This window comes from Marmota marmota, unplaced genomic scaffold (assembly GCF_001458135.2).
Source record: "Marmota marmota marmota unplaced genomic scaffold, marMar, whole genome shotgun sequence".
In the NCBI taxonomy this organism is placed as follows: Eukaryota; Metazoa; Chordata; class Mammalia; order Rodentia; family Sciuridae; genus Marmota; species Marmota marmota.
The window spans coordinates 119,083-127,158 of record NW_026000260.1 but is presented as its reverse complement, the minus strand read 5'-3'; positions in this window follow the sequence as shown (position 1 = coordinate 127,158).

Here is an 8,076-nt window from a genome sequence, read left to right as displayed (position 1 = left end):
CTGTTTTTTTTTTTTTTTTTTGTGTGTGTGTGTGTGTATTAAGTGTTTTGAGTTCTTTGTGTATCCTGGAGATTAATGCTCTATCTGAGGTACAGGTGGCAAAGATTTTCTCCCATTCTGTAGGCTCTCTCTCATGTTTTTGATTGTTTCCTTTGCTGTGAAGAAGCTTTTTAGTTTGATACCATCCCATTTATTGATTCTTGATTTTACTCTTCTTGCACTTTAGGGGTCTTGAGAGGAAGTTGGTTCCTAAGCCAACATGATGGAGAGTTGGGTCTACTTTTTGTTCTAGTAAGTGCAGGGTCTCTATTCTTTTTTTTTTAAATATTTTTAGTTGTTGATGGACCTTTATTTTATTTATTTTTATATGGTGCTGAGAATCAAAACCAGTGTCTCACGCATGCTAGGCAAACACGCTACCACTGAGCCACAACCCCCAACCCCTAGCAGGGTCTCTATTCTAATGCCTAAGTCTTTGATCCACACATAATTGAATTTTGTGCAGGGTGAAAGATGGGTTTGATTTCATTCTTCTACATATGGATTTATAGTTTTCCCTACAGCATTTGTTGAAGAGGCTATCTTTTCTTCAATATATGTTTATGGTGCCTTTCTCTAGTATGAGATAACTGTATTTATGTGGGTTTGTCTCTGTGTCTTCTGTTCCATTCATCTTCATGTCTGTTTTTGTGCTAAAACCATACTATTTTTGTTACTATGGCTCTGTAGTACAATTTAAGGTCTGGTATTGTGATACCTTCTGCTTCACTTTTTTTGTTGTTTGTTTTGGTTGTGGGGTTGAACTCAGGGGGGCACTCAAACAATGAGCCACATCCCAGCCCTATTTTGTATTTTATTTAGAGACAGGGTTTCACTGAGTTGCTTAGCGCCTCACCATTGCTGAGGCTGGCCTGCAACTTGCGATCCTCCTGCCTCAGCCTCCCAAGCTGCTGGGATTACGGGTGTGTGTAACCGCACTGGGCCCATGTATACTTCTATAGCCTTCTGCATCCCAGTCTGTTTCAATTTTCTCCTTAAGTATGGCCCTAAGTATTGCTTTGGCTGTTCTGGACCTCATATTTTTCCAAATGAATTTATTTCATGACTGCTTTTTCTATTTCTTTGAAGAACATCACTGGAATTTTAATGGGAAGTGGATTAAATATGTATTATGCTTTTGGTAGTATGGCCATTTTTTTAAACATGCTTTTTAAAATACCTTTATTAATTAATTAATTTTTTTTATGTGGTGCTGAGGATCGAACCCAGGGCTTCACATGTCCTAGGAGAGTGCTCTACCACTGAGCCACGATCCCTGTATAATAGTATGGCCATTTTGACAATATTAATTCTGCCTATCCAAGAACACTCTTCCCCAGTTTTCTAAGAGGTTCCTGAGAGTGCTTGCTTACAAGGCCCCATTCCTCCCACCCTGCTAATTGTGTGTGTGTGTGTGTATGTGTGTGTGTGTGTCTGTCCTTGTCTTCCCCCACACACACATACACACACACACACACACACACATACACACATACACTTCCTTTAACTGGACTGCTTAAAGTCAGACTGTCTGTCATCCCCACCTTTTTTATCTTCTCTTCTTGGCCCTTCACCTGCAACCTCTTCCTGTTCAGGTTTCCTGAGGGTGATCAGAGTACCCCACACTATTGAAAACTGTTATACTCCCTCCTTTAGCTGGGCTTATTATCCTGGCAAGTTTAGTAGCTCTTTCTCTGTGTTACTTTGTCCCATACCCCTACCTGCTGATATACTCCTCTAGCCTCTAGTTTCATCTCTCCCCAGTTCTCTGGTCTTATTCTGGTTTTCTTTCCTCTTCCCCATCAGTCTTCAGCCCCATCCCCTTTACTTGGCCTTTTAATTCTACCCTTTCCTTGTACATGTTTTGAGTTTATCAGAAGGTCACAAACTAATACACACTGGTCTTACTGCCCTGGCAGCAGCAATAGCTTCATCTCAGTCTAAGTCACTGTTTCCTCCTACATTTCCTTCTTCTAAGACCCTCTCCTCAGTTTTCTAGTTCTACATTTTCTCTTTAGTTTTCTGCCCCTCCTCCAGTCCTTTGTGTCTACATCTATCCTTAATCATCTATCCCAACCCTTCTCCTTTAGTCCTCCACTGTCCCTTTCAATATCTGGTGGCTATGGATGCCTACATGTCCAAGAATGGACACCAAGTTCACCTGTCCTAGGCCTCCTGGTCTGGCAGCAGTAATAGAATCAACAATAACTCATCTCTGTTTCACTCAAATCCTTCCATCACGTTTGTTAATTAGTTCCTCTGTGAAATTTCCTGGCTTTGCAGTATTTAACAAGGATTTCTTCTCACCTATTAAACATTGACTTAAGTGTTTTCTGCTTATAGTTTGCTGAGATAAATTTTAAAAATTAGGAATGGGTATTAAATATGTTTATCAAATATGTTTTTGGAATCTAACAAGATCATATTTTTATCTTGAATACAAGGTAAGCACTCTTACCAACTGATCTATATCCCCAGCCTATCTTATATAACAATAAATTATTGCATTCTGGGACAAACTTTAATTAGGTACTTACATTTCTTTTAATGTAGTTCCTGGTTCAATTGATTAGGTATCATTAAAATGAGATTTTTAAACACATAAGTGAGATTGGTTGGGATTGATAAATATTTTTCTGTAAAGGTCCAGATAGTGAATACATTAGGCATTCTTTATAATAATCTTTTTTGTAACTACTTAATTTGTACTTCTGTTTTATACTCAATATAAATACGTAAGTGAATGACAATTGGCTGATGGCCTCGCAAACTTTATTTTTGGACACTGAAATTTGAATTTTGTATAATTTTCACATGTCTTAAAACATTATATTTCTTTTTATTTTTCCCCGACCTTTTAAAAACCGTTCTTAGCCCATAGGCCATACATGAACAGATGGTAAGCTGGATTTGGCACACAGGTGCACAGGTGAGATAGTTTACCTATCTTGGGGTCTGTATTTTTCTTTTTGAGGACCATCTTCAACTGATTTTAAAATCAGTTTTTTTTTCGGGGGGGGGGTACTGTGGAATGAACCCAGGGGCACTCAACCACTGAGTCACATCCCCAGCCCTATTTTGTATTTTATTAGAGACAGGGTCTCACTGAGTTGCTTAGCATCTCACTGTTGCTTGAGGCTGTCTTTGAACTCACGATCCTCCCGTCTCAGCCTCCCGAGCTGCTGGGATTACAGGTGTGTGCTATTGCGCCAGGCTAAAATCAGCTTTTATATTAATAGTGCTCTATGACCTGGGGAACTTCCTATCATTTTCTGTACTTTGGGTTTTTTTTTTCTTTTTTTCTTGCCAGGGATTGAACCCAGGGGCACTCAACCACTGAGCCACATCCCTAGCACTTTCTATATTTTATTTAGAGACAGGGTTTATGCAAGTTGCTTAGGGCCTCGGTAGGTTGTTGAGGCCAGCTTTCAACTTGAGATCCTCCTGCCTCAGACTCCTGAGCCAATGAGATTACAGATGTGCACCACCATGCACGACCATTTTCTGTACTTTTTAACAGTTAAAATTGCAAAAGAAGTATCTGCTCACTGAATGTGGTAGAACTAGTCCATAAAGCTGTCTATACTTGGTACCTTTCTATTTTTGCCCTCCAATTAATGAAGTTCTTCTCCTTGTAAGCTTTCAACTTATAAAACTGTTAAGGTTTGATTTAAAACCTATTATAGATATGAAGAGGTCAATCCATTGAATATTCTTGTTTCCTGATGATACCATGGGTAGTGTAGCTATATGGCTGTGGTGTTGAAAACAGATTGTACTGAGGAAAATTTGACTGATGGAAGTAAGTTCTCTTGTCCAGTTAAGAGCTGATATGGCTTTTGTAGCTAGTGGTGAATGAAAGGAGACTAACTTGCATGGGGTCATTACAAATGCTACATAAAGCTGGAAATGGTCCACAGGGTCAGGAAGGTTTTCCTTCAGGAACCTAGACATGAACAGTATGTGGTGTTTACTTGGTGGGTAGTGAGATAAGGAGATAAAATATTTCAGACACAGGGAGTGTTCCCAGGCTTGTGTATAGATTAAATTAGATGGAACATTGTAGGTCCTTGGGGCACACTGGGAAAACACCACCAAAATTTTTGCAACGATAACTAAAAATAGGCTCTGAGAGATGTTTCTGGTGCTTTTCCTCTTCTGTCATTCTGCCCTTCAATTTGAGATAAGTTCAAATGTTTAAAAATGCCCTGTGACAGATTACTATGATTGAAAAAAAATGGATAATAAGGGCAAGGCTCCTGCCTTGAAGGTCCTTAGTCTTGGAAGAAGATGGACTCCAAACCGTTATTTAATTGCCCCAGTTGCTTCTCTCCAGGATGATCAAGGCATAACTCAGTTCCTCATTTCTAACTATATGCCTCTGCTGTGCTCTGATTTCCTGTTGTTTCTGGCATTGTTCCTGTCTCTAGCTCCTTTCCCAAGAAAGGCCAATTCATATTTCTCACATCAGGCATCTTCATCTTCCTACTCTTCCCGTACTCTAGTTGTGTCTACTTGGGGGCTGCGTTTTCATATTGCACACAACTTTTGTCATATTAACTATAATCTTTGCTGCTTTAGCTACTTTTTTACCTTAATTTTTCTTCAACCCCCCCCCAAAATATAAAAGAATGTATGCATTATCAAATATGTATGGTGCCTCTGTGTATATAGGGACAGCCTGTAGTTCCACTTCTTAGGCACTTTCAAAGTAATTTATTTTATATATATATATATAATTTCTTATGTAAAATTTTATATAGATATATTAATAAATATAATAAAGATTATTATAAATAAAATCATTATTAAACATATCCACATATGAATACATATAAATGTATGGGAAATGATGGGAATTTACAATGTATGGGATAAAAATGACTTGTAGAAAGGATAGAATACCTTGTAACAAACATGACACCTGGTTTATGAGATACGTTCAGTGGCAGAATTTGCTAGTGAGCTTAGTCTTCATGTTCACATGAACTAATTAACTAAGTCAGTTCTTTGAGAATGCAACTTCAAGGAGGCACTGGGAACACAAAGAGAAAGAAAAGTCCTTGTCCCCTCAAAACTTTTGATTAGTTGGGAAAATGATTTAAAAATACAGCAGTTATGTGATTACCATATGATGCAATGTGATGTACTAAATGACATAGGAATATGAATAGGAAGCCCTCTATATAGCTTTGAATGGAAGGTTTTAGAAGGTTACACAGAGAGGACACTTGATTTGGTCCTTGAAATACAAAAGGTCCAAAGATGAGACATTCCAGGCAGATGATACAACATAGGCAAAGGCTTTGGTGGGGAAGAATTTGGTGGGTTCACAGACCCAGGAGAGAGGGATAGAGACAGAGAGGGAGTGTTAGTTTAGTGTGAATGGACTCGGGAAGTTGGCAGGAGAGTGGAGGATCTGATGGAAGATCTAAGCAGTCTGTTCTTGTGGGAAACACATTTTATTAAGGGAATAAATTGTCAAGAATTATGTGTTCTAGAACTGTGAAGAGGTGATAAAGTTTAAATGTATCATAAGTGTGGTGCCCTAATTTGACAGGGCTAATGCCTTATAAAAAGAAGAGACAGAATACCCTCACTATGCTGGATCTTGACCTTGGACCTTCACCTTCCAGAAGTGTGAGAAAATACCATTCTGTTATTTAAGTCACTTAGTCTGTGGTATTTCATAGTAGTCAGTCTGAGCAAACTAATACATGATGCCATATAATAAAGAAGGAAGGGGCCTAAGTGTTGGTCTGGATGACTGAGAACACTGGGTGAGATTGGAACACTGAGAAGAAGATGGGCCTAGGGGGAAGGAGGAGACTGGTGGAGCTGAATGTCTGAGGGGAAATGCTTGGCTGGAGGACTGAGAAAATGTGGGGTTGGAGTAATGCATAGAAAGTACCATCTGGATGACTGAGGGAGGGGCTGGAGGCTAAGGTGAAAGTAGTTGGAGGATTTGGGAGAAAGGGCAAGGTTGGAGGATGGGAGAGACTTGAAGTATATAGGACTGAGATAATGTAGAATGATTGGAGGATGAGTAGATCTAGATGATCATGACTGAGAAGAGGTTGGGGTTGGAGAAGAGGCAGGGTTGGAGGACTGAGAAAATGTGGCATGACTGAGGAGCCTGGGAAGTGAGAGGAACTAGAGGACTGGGGGAAGGAGTACAGTTGGAGGACTAAGAAAATGGGGTAGAATTGGAGGACTAAGGAGAGGGTAGTAGGAGATGGGGATGTGGGACATACTGAGTCTGAGAAGAGAAAGTTAGTGCTGCTGTCAACCTAATTTAAGACATGTGTGTCAACGGTGGGCCCTCTGAGAATCCTCATTACCTACATAAGAGGACTTACCTCGCATCATTTTTCACCAGTTGTTTGGCCCATATAGGTGTTGCTTCAAATCTAGTTATGACTCTCATTTAAGACAAAGCCAGTCCCTTAGGTGGAAGCTCAGGGCCTCATCCCCTGGGAGTTGCCATGGGGTAAAAATTTACCTCTTCCTGTCCTCATAGAGAGGATCATTGTATCATTTCTGACATGTTATTTCCTGGTTGGACCCTCTGGCCTCTCAGCATATAATAGATGTAGTAGCTTTCTAAGCAACTGCAAGCAGAGGGCAATGGTTGCTCATGATTCCCTGCTAGGACCAGGGGCCCTCAGTAACATAAGCTCATGTGGGTATTATCAATGGAGTCATTAAAACTAAGAGCATATGCTTTGCAGTCAGCTTGGGGACAGATCTGATTATTTATAAGCTATGGAATCTTAGGCCAGTTATTTTAACATTGTTAAGGCTCAGTTTTCTGTGTTTTAAAATATGCATAATAATAAGGCTTTAGGCAGTATTAAGTGGGTGTTACATGGAATTACATCTATAAATTATTTGGCTTTGTGCTTGATACCTAGTAAGTCCTCAATACATGTTATCAGTTAAAAATTATGTTTTTATGCATTTAAATGTTATATATGCTCTTGAGATTACTTACATCTATTGTACTGTACTTTGTAATGCTATGCTATTGGATACGTCTTCTCAAATCCATATGACTTGATATCAGCTGTGGTAGTAGTGTTTATCTCACAGAAATAGGCAAATGTTACAAAATAAAGCTTGATTTATGGCTTGTCACTCCAGACTTAAGAAAGTGATAGAGCAACTGTGACTAAATGTAGATTTTATTTTAAAGTAGGTTATGTATGTAGCCATTACGTTGTGAAAAACACAAAAATGAGGCAATTATTTTCTGGTATTTGAAAACCAGTATCCAGTTCAGCAAAGGAATCACATATCATTGATGAATGACTAAATTGCCAAGACATACATTTTTTCCATATTACTTTTCTTATTACTTAAAATGAAAACATCAAGTTGGGTGCCATGGTGCATTCTTGTAATCCCAGTGATTTAGGGAGGCTGAGGCAGGAGGATCTCAAGTTCAAAGCTAGCCTCAGAAACTTAGTGAGACCCTAAGCAATTCAAAGAGACCCTGTGTCTAATAAAAAACAAAAAAGGGCTGTGGATGTGGCTCAGTGGTTAAGCATCCCTGGGTTCAATCTCCAGCACCCCCACCCCCAGCCGGGAAAAAAAATAAAAAGAAGAAAAAGGAAAACATCAACCAACATTCATGTTAATTTTTTTTTATTTTTTTAAGAGAGAGAGGGAGAACTTTTTAATATTTATTTTTTAGTTTTTGGCAGACCCAACATCTTTGTTTTTGTATGTGGTGCTGAGGATTGAACCCAGTGCCTCACACATGCTAGGTAAGCACTCTACCTCTGAGCCACAACCCTAGCCCCCAGATATTTTTTTTAAAGTGGGAGATAAAAAAGTGACATTTAGAGTTGATAAGCTTAGTGTACTGTTGGAAAAGCTGTTGCCATGTGATGAAAAAAAGTAAGGAGTCAGAATGAACTTGCATATAACTTTGTAATTAAGAGAAACCTAGAAAGGAAATATATTCTGCAGTGTAATATAGAAATAATTTTTCTATACCTGTAAGGGAGTAAAACATAAGGTAAGATTTTTGTT